Raw genomic sequence first — 19854 nt, forward strand, 5'->3', positions numbered from 1 at the left:
AGTAGAGTATAATCCCATGAGTGGGGTAGCTCCCTGGTCAGCCTCAGTAGGAATCTGAGATCCCTTATCACATCCTCCAAAGCTAACTACATAAACATTACTGCAACTCATTCCAAAGACTACCTCAAAGCATTCTAAAGGTATGTCACTACTCTCGATGGCGATATCCACATCTGCTCTGACATACAGCAGTTAGACACGAACATTACAGAACCAACTGATATTGTCAACATCCTGGCAGATAGGTTCAGTGCTAACTTTACACCCCTCTCACACCCTAAAGGGTCCAAATCTATACAGGAACAATGCAGAGTCCCTGCAGTCACAACTGCGCAGTTCAAAGCTGCACTCTCTAAAGCCAGGAACACAGAATCCATGTGACCTTACAACATCCCAGGCTGCGATTTACATGAACTTCAGAATGAAATGGCTCCCCACTTGGGCACCAAATTCACTAATAGCCTTGCATCAGGCATTGTGGCCCCTGAATGGTGCACAGCAACAGTTATCACATTTCACAAATATGGCGCCACAATGGACCAGGGGAACTATTGCCCTATATGCCTGACTAGACTGTTCTGCAAGGCTATGGAGCACATCATCATGGATCTCATTCAAAGAGACATTGGTAGCCTCCAAACCTTTGATCCCACCCAGTTTGGATTTGTTAGGGCCAGACCATGACTCCTAAACCTGGTGGAGTCCTTTGACACAGTTACCAAGGCAGTAGATGAGGGTAAGGAGGTCCACACAGCCTACCTTGTCCTCTCAAAGGCTTTCAACACCATTACCCATTCTAGTATTGGCAACATGCACATCCACCTGCACATCAACCCCTACGTCACGAGATGTTATGCAAAGTGGCTCATGGACAGAACCCACACAGTGAGGGTAGCATACCCTAGTTCCTACTGTAAATCAGTTACAATTGGTGTCCCCCAGTCCTCGGTCATAGGGCCCCTCATGTTCGGTATATGCTTCTCTGAGGTACAGGCTAGCACAGAAGGACTTACCCTGAATAGGTTTGCAGACGACTGCAAACTAGGTGCCATGATTGATTCACCAGCTGATACAGATACCCTCCATAAGGGTGTCACTGGGACAGATACCTGGTGTCAATAACATGGCCTCAAGCTGCATGCCACAAGGTGCATAGACATCCCCTTTGGATTACATCAATCACCCACTGACTATCACATAGGTGGTAGTCCCCTACATACATAACACATAATAAGGTATCTTAGAACCCAAGTAGATAGCACCCACTCCTTTGATAACCATATTGCCACGGTGGCGTGGATATCCTTCTACGTGGCCACACTAATCTCTAATGGGTTTGTAGCCAGAACAAAGGCAGCCATTGTACCTCTCTACTCATGACTTATGAAACACATTAAAGGGTACAACACCCCATTTGAGATGTACCTTACGAGACAACAGCAACGGCTTTAAATACAACAACATTACCACACCAAGAGGATTACTGACCTCCAAAGGATGACGTATGCAGCCCAACTACAGAAACCCCAACTGTACTCATTTGCATACTGCATACTCAGAGGTGATCTCTGCTGAACATACAAGGCCCATGTCCAAAACAATATTGATGGATATGCTCCACATAAGCAAAAGCCACTGAGAGCCACATGCTCTGGGATATGTACATAAACGCAAGGATGACTAGGACATGCTGGAGGGATACATTCCTGACCTGACACTCACCATGCTTTGGAACATGATTCCTCCTATGTACATCAGGCAGGGACCCACACTAGCACTCTTCAAGAGATACCTTGATGGGTGGATGGGAGACAGACATGTATGCCAGGGATCACTGCAGTGGCTCTGCTGTACAGAGGTGAAGGAAACGAATGGCTCTGCTGTTCACAGGCACAGGACACTAACCTAGGGAGGTGCCGCAAGTGAAAACACTGTAGTTAGGCTTACTAATGGACTTGACCAGACAGCATAGTACCTAACTATGAACCTATGAAGCTATTACATGTCCTTTGTGCATGGATAATTGACTAGCTCTTCCATTTCAATTAGCTATCATGCTGATACACTGTCTGGTGACTACAAGTCATATGTATCTATATGTATATATATATATATATATATATATATATATATATATATATATATATATATATATATATATATATATATATATATATATATATGTATATATATATATATTACATAGATGTTTTTTGGTTCCCAGTGCTGTCATCTTCCTCAAAAATCTCACTGAAATGCATACAGCATATATGCATCCTTATGACATGCTATGTGTATGGTCAGACCAAATATGTTACTTTGTACCACTGTCATACTAACATATTCAGATTGTTATCAGAAGTATCACTATTTCTTAGAAACTTCACATTTGTGATACATGACCTGTCCTGAGCAGTGATGCTGATTTGTCTTTTGGGAGGAACAATGCAATTTGTGTTTTTTTTTTCACTTTCATTTGAGGTTTTGCATGGCAGCAGACAGAGGAACATTTCCATTTAATTTCTAATTAGGAGAATCTATTTGTTCATTCAAGCATGCTTTCTTTTACAATCTAACTTTATAGAGCTCATAATTAATTATGTTATCTAAAAATGATATAAGCAAATTTAATTCAAATTACTCCAGAATGTCTACTTTAGCAGTACAGTAAGTTAATCTGCAACTGTCTCTCACTTTTTGATGTGCATAACTTAAGTAATCTTAGACAATGAATATGAAGGTCAAGTAATAGCATATCATTCATGAAAACAAAAAAGATTTCTCAGTGACAGCACACAGCCTTACAAGTAAAATTACTCCATTAGTTATCTCATTTTCACTGTTCTTGAAATGTTAATCATTTAAATAAAAGTTCTTGATTAGAAATGCTATATTCATTTCCCCTAATTAATTTCTATTTAGTAATTGAAGCTTGCTAACACAATTTAGAGAAAACTGATATTTGGCAAGATACATAATTATAATCTATTGTAGTATTTTGTATGCAATGTATACTTAGCATAATTTCACAGTGAAAACTTAAATTACTAGATTCTTTTTTTAACCTATGATATTGATTCAGCACTCAAATAGTTTGTATGTCACTGGACAAAATAATGAGGTTTAATTAACATACCAAATTATTTGTATAGAACTTTTTCATGTATGAGCAAATCATTCATTCATTTTCAGTATCTACTTTATCCTAGTCAGGGTCATGATGAGAATGAAGTAATGGGCACATACGCAATGTCTTGGACACAGCTGAAAATAATGCGGGTGGTGACAGAGGCCCCAAAATAGGGACACATTTTAAATATTACTCTTACAAACTTAGAAATTTGCCAGAATAAAACATTTTGTGTTACCATGCATTCTCTTAAGGTTATAAAGTTTGAAACAATTTCTACCATTATTTTAATAAATTATATCCTCACTAATTTGCCAGAAAATCACAGATGTTAAGAAATCAGACCAAAAATGTAATGAAATTCTGGACAGCTGAAAGGTATGAATGGCTATAAGGTAGTAACCAACCCTAAATATGGTGCAATTTCATCAAAATACATATGTACACTCATGCACACTGTACTCACTTTCCTAGGGATTTTTTTTCAGTTCTTTTATTTGGTTCTGTCTCTCAACCATCCCTTCATTTGATTGCAGGAGGCTAGCAACCAGGCAGCCATCAAGGCGTTTTGCTGCTTAACCTTAGCCCATCCCAAAGAGTCTGCCATGTACATGCATATGCAACAGCCTGCTTCATCTGCTCCTGTGAACATGCTTGTTCTTGCATCCACTCTAAAGGCTAACATGAAGGATCTGCTCACATCCCCAGCCATATGCTACATGTTTTAATCCACTATAACCAGTAGATGCTGCTTGCTCACTTCAGGATTGGTGAGACAGTAATAACCACTAATTACCATCCTCCTTACTTTTCCTCCAGTTTCAGAGCAGCTAACCAAACTAGACTCATCTGAGCTGTAAGCAGGGCTTCATCCTCCTCTACCATGGAGACATATTTAAGTATAAAATTCATCACCAGTTTACCTATCTGCATGTCCTTTAGAGTATTAGAGGAAACAGGAGCCACCACCATAGAGGAAAAAGTGCAGATGCAGATAGCAATAGAGAGTCCACACCAAAGGTGTTCAGACTGAGAGTCTAAATGGAAAATGAAACTAAGTGAGATAGCACCACTAACCACTGCAGTACTCTGCCATCCATCTACACATCAGTTGTAGACATTTTATAAAATGGTGCTAATGTTCTTTTGATACTGATGCAAGTCAGGTTGCTCTTCATATTGTTTAACAGAAATAAGTTAAAAAGATTAGTACAGCTGCATTCTTAGGTTCATAGTTTAGTAGGTGTGTACTAGGCTAATGGCCCTGGAGCCTTTACAAGCCTAGCCCATAGGATTACCCTGGCATCGTGCCACCCGACCTTAGTTCCCAGTGCCTCTGTCAAATAGAGCCACTGGAGTGATCCCCGGGGTGAATTTTCTATTTCTCATCTACTCATCAAGATTTCTCTTGAAGAGGGCCAGTGAAGTACTCCACTTGACATATATGGGAGGTCTATTCCATAGCATGGGCAGTCTCTGGATTATGAACCTGTCCTTCCAGCTTGTTCTGTTGATTGTGGTAATAAGGTTGAGGTCTCTGGAGCGTATAGTGTGGAGGGATTGGGATTTCTTTAGATGTAGTATTTGTAACAGAGCTGGGTCAGACGTGGCTTTGTAAGTCAAGCAGAGATCTCCTCTAAGTAGGCGATATGAGACGGAGAATAGTTGGAGTTTTTTTAATCTGTTCATATAGGACAAGTGTTTTAAGCCCTAAGATCCTCTTTGTGAGGTATTTTTGCAGCATCTCCAGTTGTTGTAGGTGTCTAGTGAGGTACATGCCAAATGGGGCATTGTACTCAATGATTGGCCTAATGAGGGAAGAGTAGAGTGAGACAATGACCTCTTTCTTCCTGAATGCAAAACCCTTAGTAATGAGATGTGCCACATAGAAGGACTTTGTGACCACAGTGACAGTGTGGTGGTTAAAAGAGAGGTTGCTGTTAACCTGTGTTCCCAGATCTCTTATGATGCCTTCTGTGTTCAGTGGACTACCATTGATGTGCTAATTCATGGGAACTGAGTTTTTCCCAAAGAGGATGACGACACATTTTTTGGCATTGAGCTTAAGGCCATGGTTCTGACACCAGTCATTGGTCTCAGTGAGGCCTTTCTGTAGGATGTCAGCATCACTTGGGGAGTTTATTATGACTCCCAACTTGCAATTGTCTGCGAAGTTTGTCAGCTAGAGTTCCTTCATGTTGGCCTGGACTTCAGAGAAGTAGATACCAAGTAGGAGAGGACCCAGGACCATACCCTGTGGGACTCCACTCATGACTGGTCGACAGTCTGACTTGGAGTCAGCTACTTTCACATTGTGGGTTCTATATTTGAGCCAGTTTGCAATCCATATAGTGATACAGGTAATGATGCCTAGCTTAGTGATTTTTTTCTATGATTCCTGAGTGGGGAATGGTATCAAAGGCCTTGACCAGATCAGGGTAGGCTGTATGAACCACGTTGCCTTCATCCACAGCTTTGGTGACTGACTCAAAGAAGTCAAACAGGTTGAGCAGGCATGATCTACCCTTCACAAAACCAAACTGTGTGGGATCCAGAGTTTGTAGATTCCCTATATCTTTGTTTATTAGGTCCATGATGATGCATTCTATAGCTTTGCATATCAGACTTGTCAGGCTAATGGGGCAATAGTTCCCAGGGTCTGTAGTTACTCCTCCTTTGTGGAGAGGGATGACTGTAGCAGTGCACCATTTGGTAGGGACAAGACCTGAGGTGAGGCTGTGATTGAACAGGGCATACAGGTGAGGTGCCAGTTCACTCTGTAGTTCATGTAGAACACAGCCAGGGATATTGTCAGATCCCATAGAAGCTGTATTCTTGGCCTTGGACAGTGCTGTTTTAACCTGTGCAGCAGTAATACTGGGTCCCTGGCAATTCAGATTTATAATCATGGCAGGGCAATGTAGGTGGCTGACACAGGAGCACACTGTTAGGGGCATGATTGGTGGGTGCCGGCAGTGTAGAAGTGCAGTACTGGCATTGATTTATGAATTCATAAGGATATTGTGGCTTTGTAAATGAAGGATGATGATGTTTTTAACATTTTTCTGAGGTAACACAGTGGTGGAGTGCCGAGGGTTGTCACCTTACAGGAGGAGGTTCTCTGGTTCAGGTCTCAGCTCGGGTGCCTTCTGTGCTGAGTATGCATGATCTCCCTCTGTTCATATGGGTTGTCTCTGAGTGCTCTGGTTTTCTCCCCATATTCCAAAGACATAACATATGTGGATTGGACAGTCTAAACTGACCACAGGTGTGAGTGTGCATGTGAGTATGTGTGTGTGTCATGGAAGAAAAATGCATCAGGGCTAGCCCCATGTACAAAAATGGGAAAAAGGGGTTGTGGATGGACAGATGGATAGATAGATGATGCTTTTGCAGTCATGGTTGAAGTGCTGTAGCACTTACTGTGTGAGCATATAGTAGTAACTGTAACAAGTTGCTTGCTACAGTTGTTAAGAGCAGCTTGCTACAGTTTCAACTTGAGAACCTTTTATTTTATTTATTTATTTTTTGTTCCTTACATTTGAGTTTAGAGTGGCTCCTTTTTGGGGAACTACAGAAGGTAACAAATGACCTAGTTACATATCTGTCATCATTGTTATTTTTCCAACTATTGTCTTCACTAAAGTTCTGCCTATTTCTTTCCTTCTTGCATACCAAGTATATAATGCAGCTAACATCACTGGCAATAAGCAGTCTAAGCACCAAATGGCCATACTTAGCATGTGCAAGTACAGTGATGGCCAGGTACTCTATAATTCACTAAGTAGCCACTTCAGATGTTGAAGGCATTGAAAGCCCTTGGAGTATAAAGTTTGATATTGCCAAATATAAGGTCATACACACTAGTGACATGCTATAGAAAATTCTATATGCATGTGTGTTATGATGTTAACTTGAACAGTTGTTTTGCATTCAGTGTAGGATCTTATTATCTGATCTCTGGTTATCCTTTACCTTAGTTGCTCACATACTGCCTTTTATGTATACCCTTACAGGGTAATAAGTCACTGTTTACTTTAAATATTACTCTGTTTCCTGATACACATTCTATGTGATTATGTACAGATTATAAGAAATGAGGGTTTGCTTCCATTCTGCTTTTTATGTACATAATGCATGTAAAGGAAACATCAAATGAAATGGACCTCCAAAATGTAGGTAGATTCAGCAGATCACAGAATTTTCCTCTCTCGGCTTTTGTAAATCTCATCCTTGTTAGAATAAAAAATAAGTACCAACATAATGAACTAATATGCCTATTTCTGAACCTTCTGGATATGATACATATTCTTTATAACTAACATGCTTATTGTCTTATGCCTCAGAGAAAGTTATGTTCTCTATGGATTCTTGATTGCAGTCTCTTTGCTGCCATTAATAAAATTTCAACAGCCATCCGTTATCATTTTGGCCAAATAACAGATTCATGTGTCTCTCATGGATACTGTTGTTCTTTTATCTCTCTCTCTCTCTCTCTCTCTCTCTCTATCTATCTCTCTCTATATATTTTTTTTTAACTGAAGTGCCAACATGAACTCTATCTGGCCCATTTCTGCCCTTAAACATTTCTATCAAGTATTCTATTACATTGCTTTATATTTTTAAGGATTGTGCTTGGGATTCACATGCATGTACTGCATTCCACAGTGCTAAGTAATGTGGATTACAGCCACATGTAGGCTATGGACATTCAGTGACACATAATGTGCTTGCTCAAGGGAGTATGCAGCACATTGTACTGGCTGCCTAAAGACATGTAAATGAGAAACGACATGCAAAAGAGCATCAAGGATTATGCAAATGATGACACCCAAAAATGGTAGCATGATTCTGAAAAGTAAAAAACAAGCACACTGTGGTGCAGCATGCACCCATTTAGGACACCAGCCTGTGGTGTCCATGAAATGAGTTATACTTTTAGTAGTAACAGCTGTAGCACAGCAGCATTCATTAGTAACCACTTTTAGAGCTAGTCCCCATAGTGTTATGTCATGGTCATCCTTGACAGTGAAGGTTGTACAGACAGTGCCTGGAATACAACTAGCTCACTGATCAATGTAGCTTATTTTGTAGTGGACAAAGAGATTTAAAGGACTGTGGTGAACAATTTTGATGTCTGCACACCTCAGGAGGGGCAGTGCAGTACAGTTCAGAAATCTGCTGCAAGACTTTCATTGTCTATGCCATGTTGAATAACATAGCCTTGCAAAGACTGATGGAGCTGCAAGTAAACATTTTTATATGGCCTCCCGTGCCAGTTATAGCAGCAGCAGAATGTCAGGGTAGAGAGTTAAGTGATGAACATACATCAGCAGTAGTACCCCAGCCAAGACTGAGGTGGGTGCAGTATATTACAGCAGTCCCAAAGAAGTGGCATCTGGGCTGCAACTACAGGCTGGCACTTGTTGTACTACATCCAGACTATGCTGGGCAGTGAAGAGACTAGCCCCATTGTGCACCAGATGCACTATAACAGCACAACTTAGAGAGCTGAACAGGGCACAGTCGTTATTAGTTACATAAGTCAAGGGAATACAGTGATTAGTGATTTCAGCACTATAATATGACATAGGATCATGGGAGATGAACATGGTATCCACATATTCTGGGTGACTGTGGGAAGTTAGAGATCATATCCTCCAGAGGTGGTATTGATCTCCTATGATGTATCTATTAGCGACGTGTCTACTATGTTTGCTTGCAATGATAAGGCTCAATGCACTTCACAGAAAGGAAGGGGTACAATTACAGGAATATGCATGTGTACACTGATGGATTGCTCTATATAGTCAACCTAATGAACAGCATTACTCCAGACCTGGATGACATCTCTGAGAAAGACAGCAGTTTGTGTGTTACAGGTGACAGGGAAGTAAGAAAACTATATAAACCATTAAAAAGTAGGATTTTGAGGTATCTCAGGTGTTCATTCAGACCACTGGATAAAGCCACAACTTGTAGATGCCCAAAAATAAGGTGGAAGGCCATGTGGCCACAGATGACAATGATGCTGTTTCAGCAATGGTCTATATAATCTGGGATGGGATGACATGTGTCTTAACACTTCACAGCCAGCCCTTGCATCATTGCTTGTACAGCCAGAATGGTGGGCAGTTATGTTATGACTCATAGAGGTATCTTTGGAAGTAGCAGTTACCACCACCAACCCCCAGCTAAGTCTTATGGTGTCTGTTCTGCAAGAAATGTCTATACATATCCATCTCTGCAGTGCTGTAAATAATAGCCATGATCTGTTCCTGGATTACTAACTTACACGCCTGCTGGTTAGTGCCAAGTGTCATAGTCATATAAGGGAAAGAGCTGTAGTCATCACGCAAACTGGAAAGCATTACATTTCTGAGAACTTATACTATGTTTATAAAGGGTATTGTTATTGTTGATTGTTTTTTGTTTTAATATCATTAATGTGCTCATATATCCTTCTAAGCATATGTTTAGTTTTACCTACGTAAAATGCTTACAGCCAGTGCATACAGCCAAAAAACAACTGCCTAGGAGGGAGACACAATTACAATCATAAAGAAAAATGCTAGACTTAACATCACTACCAATACTCAGTTGTTTTGCCCTTGAATTTTTTAATAATACAATTACCTTTTTCAATGACACCAGTATTCATTTCCAAAGTCTTTTAACATATGATTCTTATCTGAAGAAGTCTAGTTTGTAGACGAAAGCGCTCATATCTTGTATTGTTGGCTTATCATAAAGACTGTTTTTTACCTCAATAAGGTGGCCTGGATTTCTTTTACTTTGATCAGTCTTTTAACATACAGTTTCCATGCTTTTCCCTTTACTATATACAATCAAAGGGATTTTTCCTAATATTTTAAACATTTCTGGATTCCCCTGAAAATACACACATTCTTACCACATCCACCAGTGGCTACCTCACTGATATCTTGTAAAAATTGATCAGGGGAATTCCTTTCCCATAACATGTTTAACAAATTTCCCCTTTCTTTAATAAACACACACACTCATCCTAAACTGTGATTCAGCTTATTGCAGCATTACTGCTCAAAACCCCCCTCCAGATAATTTTATTTATTTATTTTATTTATTTTACATTTGTTAACCGGGCTAGTCTAGCTGGATATATGTCCATTTTCAGTAGAGGCCCGAGGAGAAAAGCTCCACACATACTATATTTCAATGAGACAATTTACAGAGTACATAATTAAGTACAAAGTGAATTATCATTTAGTAGCATGAATAAACAAAAAAATAAATATACATGAAGTAACTAAGGATAATAATCTAGTGGCCTCATTCTTCTTCATAGGATCCTAGGACTGTAGGATCATAGGAGGTCACTAGGCTAATGGCCCCCGTGCCCTTACAAGCCTAGCCAAGTTCAACCTGTGTTCCCAAGGGTGTCTGGTTCAAGCAGACACTAAAATCAGCACCTATTGTTCCTGTCCAAGAGGGACACTGATGGATGGGGTACAGACTCTGTCCCCTAGTTAAGGAAGGGGTAAAAATAGAAAAAAATGAATATCGGTGTTAACCAGGAATCTAATGTGAAGTATATGAGGTCACTTATACTAGAATACAATTCTGTTTCAAATGATGTAAAATATAGTGATTAGAAATTGGTGTATTTATTTCTATTTATAATTAATCAACTCAATTTTTTGCATATTTAAATATGCACTTCTTCCTGATATATATTATGATCATATGTTTAGAATTTTTAATGGAAAGTGCAGTGTGACTAAGATCTTATATTGATTTTTTTTGTTTTAAAGCTCTCTTTTAATAATACTTGGAGATGATTTTCCTTCTCAATGTATTTATTTGAGAGGGTTATTTAAATGCTAGCAGTTGTTAATGAAAGTTAGTTCTGAAGAAATTGATGGTGTAGACCATTTGGATGAAAGTGCTTAACTTACTTTATTTTGTTAAACTTTTTGTATATGAAATTATATTCTCTTTTTGATTTTAGATGCTTCTGCCTAACTTGTCTTTTTGAAGTTTGATTAGTTGTAGGCATTCACAGATTTTTCTGGTAACAAATAATTGAAGCTATAAATATTCCACTCTTTTCTCCATTTTCATTTTATTTTGATTTCTCCCATTTAATGCCATTGCAACTTTCTTGTCTGTATCCAGATTCACAGTCGACATAACAGTTAATTCTTTGGTATAATTGTTAAGGACTTCACTTCTCAAGCACAAGGTGCAGAGCTTGATCCATACCTCCAGCCAATTATTGTGTAGTTTTCATCTTTTCTCCCTGCCTGTGTGGGGTTCCTCCCACCTCCATCTCAGTCTCACCCAAAATATATTGGAGTCATTGGCACCAATGTAAACTCTACGATTTGCTAATTGGAGAAACAGTTATGTAGACCAACTACTTTAGGCATCAGTTGTGCTGCACAGTATCCTCTAGATAAAATAATATGGATCACAGACTGCATGCTGTCAGGACTAGTTATTTGATGATGTAAAACTTGGGCTTATGTGGTTTGGCTATGTTGACTAATGTCATCAAAAATGTGCATTGGTATTTGATGGTGATAACTGGGTTGACGATGTGGCCTATTCTGATATATGCCAAAGACCCATTCATTTGGTGTGTGTGTGTGTGTGTGTGTGTGTGTGTGTGTGTGTGTGTGTGTGTGTGTGTGTGTGTGTGTGTGTGTGTGTTGGGTGGGCTGTGTGGCTAGGTTGACCAGTGTGTGTTCATGACATAAAGCCTAACACCGCTGGGTCAGTAAGATACTGATTGACCATTGTCCAGCTGCCCTGTTAAGTGAAAGACATAAAACTAATCAACATGCAAAACATGGACTTAAGTTTGTTACAATACTCACTGATAAAATGCAGCCTAGAAGTGAAAGATATGATGATAAAGAATAGACTGGACATAGTGTCTTAATCTATTCTGATTTCAGCAACAAATGCAAGTGAAGGGTATTACATTAAAGAATAAAATTGGCTCTACTTGAAATTCATATTGTCAGTTATGCAACTTTTTTTATCCTTTGAGTCTGTCTGGTGAATACTAATGAATAATATGATAATTAAGTGATAATGAAGGGTTGCACATGAATTTTGTGGTTTACTATCTATATTTTGAATTACACTGTTCATGTATGAAATCAAAACTGAAGGTGAACACTGCATATAATCAGTATCAGCAACTTGCAATTTGAACCCATTCGACAAACACCATGAAAAGAAATCCATCTGTTGGCAGCATTCCTAAGCTGCGCGTTGTGAAGGAAAATATAGTATGCCTCCTAGCTATTCCAAGCCTTCCCTTTCCAACAGGCTCCAACAAAATGAAAGAAAAACATCATTAATTATTACCATTCTTCTTCTTTATTTGTTATCTGCATTCATTTAATAGTAAATGTCATTAGAAAAGTGGAGAGGAGTTTCAGGATGCAACCATACATTCACTACCACAAATTTAATGTACAACAGATGAATACTTTTTGATACTAATTTATATTTCCTTTATAAATAGATCTATATATTTGAAATAATAACCTCTTTGAGATTCTGCCTGAAACATTGCATGTTTAGAATAATATAATTCACTAAATTTACATGCCACCCTTTTCCAGACATGATTAGAAATATATATATTTCCTGGTGATAAACAAAACGTTTCACCAAATTCCACTAAAATGTACACTTACACCTTCTTTAATAATATAAAGAAAAAACAAAAACAGCTTGTGGGAAACAAATTCGAATTCAAGGTTTACTTGTAGTGAACACGATTATACAAAACTTTAAGCACAATAATAAAAACGCTTTTTGTTTGCACTGAAGCAAACTTCCTCAGAAGACCTTGTGATTAAAAACACCACAAATTTAAATTAATTACTCTGCTGACATCACAGATTCATTGCCATACTGCATTGTAAAATTTAAAGTTGTAGCTCATAAAATTCTTAAAATCACTCAACGATATAACAATGGATACATCAAGCAGGCCATTTGAAATAGTAACACCTATGTATAGAAATGATAGTAGGTCATCATGTAGTGTTAATCATTTCTGTTTGAAATTCATCACTACATTTACCTGTGATAGTCATCTAGTAACGGGTATATTAAAGAAAAATTGGGAATTATTTAGATCATTCCCAATGTTATGGGATAGATTAGGAGACACACCCCATACAATTTTTAGAAGGGGTAGAAATTTGAAAAATGTTCTTGAATCAGCAAACCTTCAGGCCACAAAAGTAACTGGTATGTTTAAATGTGAAGCATGTAATTATTGTAAGTACATGGAAATTTCCAACAAATTTGTGGTCAATAATTTGAAATACAAGTTGAGATTCAAGTTCAATTGCAACTTCAAGTTTATAGTTTAACTTGCAAAGTATAAACAGTGCAATGGTTTCTACGTTGGGAAAACAGAGCTTAATCTCCGGGAGAGAGTCTACGAGCACCTGTATGCAATCAATAAAAGAAAAATGGATAATGCATTGGCAAAGCACGTACATTCTTTTCCTGGTCATAGTCATAGTTTTTCAAAGATGGCCATAGACCATAGGACTATAGACCAAGTAAATATATCCCCAAGAGGGGGTCCGATAAAAATTCTTTTAGAAGAATTGGAATTAGCATGGCAGATCAGGCTAGATGCCTATAGACTGCTTGGGTTAAATGACATGTGCTCAGTAACTTGTATTTTGAAAAATAAAAATATGTGCAGATAGTACATTTGGCACACAGTATACAATGGAAATTGTGTGCCAACATATTATTAAATTTCAATGTAATATTAAGTCTATGTATATGCAAAAGTGAAGTAAAGTTAGCTGAAAGATGTTTACATACACATATAAAATTATATATATATATTTTATATATTTATATAAATATATATACATTCCTATGTTTACTTACAAATATATTACATATATACATTTTTTCCATGCAATTTTAAACATATTGTTTATATAATATGTAAAATATATTTGGTATTTGACAGTTTAAAGTGGATTTTAGAGACGTTGAGTGGTTTTAAGAATTTTATGAACTACAACTTTAAATTTTACAATGCAGTATGGCAATGCATCTGTGATGTCAGCAGAGTGTTCACTACAAGTAAACCTTGAATTCGAATTTGTTTCCCGCAAGCTGATTTTGTTTTTTCTTTACTAGTTTCTGTTTGCGTTTGAGTTTTTAGTCATGTCGTGTGAAACAGCTGCGAGTCAAAGTTTGTTTTCTACGGTTGGTGAAGTTTTACAAACGAGCAGCCAGGATATTGGGCTTGATACTGCTGTAAATAACAGCACCTTAGGCGATTCCAACAACGGCACAGACAGTAAAAATACCGGCAAAGAAAAAACATTAATGCCGGTAAAAATATCGAGTCCTTATATGATTCTTTCACCACTCAAATTGAGTCTATGAAGAGACTTGATCAAATGGATAAAAATGAACGTTTTCTTCATAGTCAAATCCAACCGGTGACAGGAAACCCGGCGTGCCAAGAACCAGTTTTGACATATTCTTTTATCAGTCCAGATAACTGTTTACTTGGTTCTGGTTTTAATCTATGCCTGTCACTACAAGTCATGTTCAACCAGGAAAGGACCCATTGATTATAAATCAAGCCCAAATGGGCTCATTGCCTATATGGACTTGCGATTCGATACCAGCCACTTGTCCAGTCAATTTAGAATCTGGTCATGTGCTCCTGCTGTATATACAACTGCAACAGCAAATACCTGTTTCTATTCAGCCAGATAGTTTAGAACCTGGCCATGTCAGCTTGCAGCAGATTCAGCTGCAACAGTGGATCCCTGCTTCTGCAGAATTGGTGCCAGAAATACCACCTCTGGACGGCAACAATAGGATTGAGGAGTTGAATAACGCCAGTCCTTTACAGCTGTCATTGGATTTCTGGTTAGCTGAAAAGATTTCTCTCTCACGTGTTCCTCATGTTATACCAGTAACAACTCAAATGGATGAAGGTAATAACGCTCTTTCTACTATTGTGACTGACTTGAAATTGTTTGACGCTTACCTAGTCAAAATCAAAAAGTTACAGCTTGAAAATGCATATTTTCAAAAAAGTTTAAAACTTAAAGTGGTACCAAAAGGCCTTAGCTGCCATCATTTTCTGACAGGGTTGGAAGCAGACTTACCTTTCCATGAGGATTTAGTCAATTTATTCGACCGTCAGGGTCTCGAACTTTTAGAGGTCATTATCAAACATCACAATTTGTGGGTGGACAATCTGTCCAAACTTGCGACTGACTTAAACTGTAAAATCAAACGAGACCTCAATTTTGATTGTTACAAATTTGAGTACGGTCGTATATTTTCAAGCATAAATGACCACATGGTGAAGTTAAAATCTAATAAAATCAAAAAATTGAGTAGAGATGTAAAAGCATATGAACAGGGTACTGCTTACCCTAAACCATCTCCAGCCCAGGTTTGTCTTAAACCTAATTTAAATATGCACGATGACAAACTGGCCAGGGTTGGTCCGGGAAATGGTACCACTAATCCAAACTTCATCCATCTGGATACCAGCACTGATGTGTTGGTTGCCGGTGAAGAGTCTGGTGTCAGTGCTAACCAGTCTGTTCTAGATGAAGATCCAGGCATTAGACGTAGTGAAAGACTACGCAATATTACCACTAATTCTAAGACCCAAGGTAACCATTATCAACAAAATCAAAATTTGGTTTGTCAGGAGGGCAATCGTATGGGAACAAGACCGAAGCAAAGAACTTTTTTGTCAAACAACAAACAAAACAACAGGAACAAGAAGTGGAGGAAATAGTATTGGATTCATTTTCCAATTTTGGTCACGACAAGGACAGTCATGTATTTGACCAGGAAAGTTTGACTGATGCCTTGGACACTACGGGTGTATTCAGTCAAAATAATATCATCCTTGAAACTAACACTGTTCTTGCGAATAATGTTGGTTCCAATATTGACAATGATTTATCCAGTGGTGACATGGGTGAGCTAGACAAGGTCGATCCAACTGGGAAAGGAGAAGTCAGTAATATCCCTTGTAATCCATCGATAATATCTAACAGTAAAGGTGACTTTACAACTACTCTAGTTCTAACATCACCAGAGACATGGCCGATTTGTTGTCAAAGGGATATACTTTTGTACCAACTCAGAAACTAGACATAGTGAAAACAATCATTGACATTAAATTATTTGTGAGAAAGTTGAATTTAACCTTGATGATGGGCAAATCTACAACTAACCCTGATCCCTTTTTTGTTTCAAGTATATTTAATCCACCTTTGAACCCAGTCCTACAAACATTTGAACAAATCTGTGAGTTGGACATTAGACAGATCCCACGATTTAATAAAAAGGTGTTGAAATCTATTATTTCTAGTGATGAAAAAGATTTCCTAGCTTTTATTAAAACTCAGAGGATAAGGGTGTGTAAACCAGATAAAGGTGGTGGGTTGGCAATTTTTGACATCAGTGACTATGTCTCTCGTATGGAAGAGTTACTTGATTCATCAGCTTACCAACTAAGCTCACGTTCCGAGGTGAATGGAGCCTACCAGTTGATCAATTTGTGTATTAAAGATCTGTTCATTGATGGTAGTATTGATCAGAAAATGTACAATTACTTTTCTGTACTTTACCCACAGTACCCTTACATGTTTGGGATTCCCAAACTACATAAGAGTGTAGCCTCACCACCCTTACGTCCACTAATTGATGGTCGAAATTCACCCACATATCCTATAGCGAGATTTGTGGACGATTTGTTAAAAAAGTACTTACTGCCAGAGGTTCAAGTGTGTAAGGACTCGTGGTCCTTCCTAGTGGACCTAAATAAAATCAAGTATAACAATGATTATAATTTTTTAACTATAAATGTCAAAGATCTTTATACTTGTATCCCCCACTCAGTGGGTATTGACTGGGCAGTTGCCAGACTGAGGCAGAATGGTGCATCTAACTGTGAAACTAGCCTAGTAATTGAATTGCTGGACTTGGTGTTAACTAAAAATTATTTCATGTTTGAGGAATCATGCTACTTGCAAATATCTGGTATTGCCATGGGATCCCCTTGTGGGGGGAGTTTTGCTAACATTGTCATGGCCCAGTGGGAGAGAGAGTACGTGTTTAACAACCCTGATATAATTAGTAAAATCATTTATTGCACTAGGTTTCTGGATGACATCTTCATATTGGTGAAGGGTTCAGTCCAGGTAGGGTCAGAACTATTGCATTATTTCAATGGTACAACAGATTTTCTCATGTTTACTTCATCATTTGGCACAGAAGAAATAGCATACTTGGATCTGTTAGTAGTAAAAAACAGATCCTTACACTGTTATCAAGCAAGTATCTATAGGAAGGCAACGTACTCAAATGATTTCCTTCATTTTTCGAGTTGCCATCTGTTTCACCAGAAACGCTCGGTCGTGAAAGCCCAATTAGTAAGAGCGCCATGCATCAACACACAGTTGTGTGATTTTCACGGGGAGTGTGACCGTCTCAAGCTAATGTTTCTAGATCGAGGATACCCTGAAGACCTAATTGATAGGTTGATAGATGAGGTTACAGGTAAAAGATTGAATGGATTTTATTCACCAATATTAACGGTGAAAACCCAATGTGATATAACAATGGATACATCAAGCAGGCCATTTGAAATAGTAACCCCTATGTATAGAAATGATAGGAGGTCATCATGTAGTGTTAATAATTTCTGTTTGAAATTTATCACTACATTTACCTGTGATAGGCATCAAGTAACGGGCATATTAAAGAAAAATTGGGAATTATTTAGATCATTCCCAATGTTATGGGATAGATTAGGAGACACACCCCATACAATTTTTAGAAGGGGTAGAAATTTGAAAAATGTTCTTGAATCAGCAAACCTTCAGGCCACAAAAGTAACTGATATGTTTAAATGTGAAGCATGTAATTATTGTAAGTACATGGAAATTTTCAGCAAATTTGTGGTCAATAATTTGAAATACAAGGTTAGATTCAAGTTCAATTGCAACTCCAAGTTTATAGTTTACCTTGCAAAGTGTAAACAGTGCAATGGTTTCTACATTGGGAAAACGGAGTGTAAACTTCGGGAGAGAGTCTACGAGCACCAGTATGCAATCAATAAAAGAAAAATGGATAATGCATTGGCAAAGCACGTACATTCTTTTCCTGGTCATAGTTTTTCATACATGGCCATAGACCAAGTAAATATATCCCCAAGAGGGGGTCCGATACCAATTCTTTTAGAAGAATTGGAATTAGCATGGCAGATCAGGCTAGATGCCTATAGACTGCCTGGGTTAAATGACATGTGTTCAGTAACTTGTATTTTGAAAAATAAATATATGTGCAGATAGTACATTTGGCACACAGTATACAATGGAAATTGTGTGCCAACATATTATTAAATTTCAGTGTAATGTTAAGTCTATGTATATGCAAAAGTGAAGTAAAGTTAGCTGAAAGATTTTTACATACACATATAAAATTATGGGCAGGATTCACGAAGCCTCCGTGTAAGAGTTATAACTCTTACATGGAGGCTGCAGTTAAACGGAGTGATGTCAGCATGCTTTGCATATTCATGAGAGCATGCTGAATCACACCTAAGTCTAACACGGTCCGTGTAAGACAGTAGGGGGCGTGTCCATAGGCTGAGCCCTGCAAGCGGACACGCCCCCAGAAGTGTAAAAGTGCCCAAAGTAAACACCCACAACAGAGTCCACGGAAATGTGAATAAACACAACACAACACATGCCCCCACAGACTATGAACATAAAATATATAAATGAACGTTATATATTTTTTTTAAATTGTAAAAATGTTTAACCGTGAGTGCGCTCGTTTGCGCGGGCGTGCCAGTAGCGCAGCTACAGTTAGCAGTCAGTGGGAAAGCATATAAGAACTAAATATGTAAAATAAGCCAGAAAGCAATAGCGTAGTGGTAGAGATGTTGGCTGAAGAGCAGGCATTCATGGTTCGAGCCCTACAACGCCAATTTTTTTTTTTTTGCAAAATAAGCAGGAAACAAGTCCCTGACAAATATGTACACATAAAACCACAATTTATGTAAAATGTAATGAAATAGCCCATTTATATTGAAGACAATGTGAGGTAACAAAAGAAGAAAAAAATGCCAGATGTGCTCATAGCTGAGCTACAGTTTAACAGAATGAGTGCATGTGCCCGTAGATGAGCAGTGGTTTAACTGGTGCAAAATGAGTGCCCGTAGCTGAGCAGTGGTCTAACACACTAAATCTATGTGCCCCTAACTGAGCTGAGCGTAATATGCGTGCCGATAGCCAAATGAGGCTTAAACCAGCGTACCCCGTTTGCGCAGAGCTGCGCACCGCACAAACAAGCTAACCGACGGGCAACGTTGAGCAAGCCGTATCAAAACTGCCTTTACACAGACACACCCCTCAGCATGTCTAGACAGTCATGAAAAATAAAAAGCAGTGGCTAGGTTCGAACCCAGGATACTATACACCATAGTCAAGGTACCAAACCACTAAGCCATGACAGCAGTACCTAAAAATGCAATAATAGCTAATATATAGGAATGAATACAAACTGGAGCATGACAATGCAGGTTTACTGAAGTTGATACAATTCCAAAATGGCCAATCACAGATATGTGCGGGAAAAACAGACTATATAAGCCCCATAGGCGGGAATACACAGCATAAACAATTGTAGAA

Source organism: Protopterus annectens, chromosome 6.part0, assembly GCF_019279795.1.
Source record: "Protopterus annectens isolate FY-2018-M chromosome 6.part0, PAN1.0, whole genome shotgun sequence".
Taxonomy (NCBI): Eukaryota; Metazoa; Chordata; order Ceratodontiformes; family Protopteridae; genus Protopterus; species Protopterus annectens.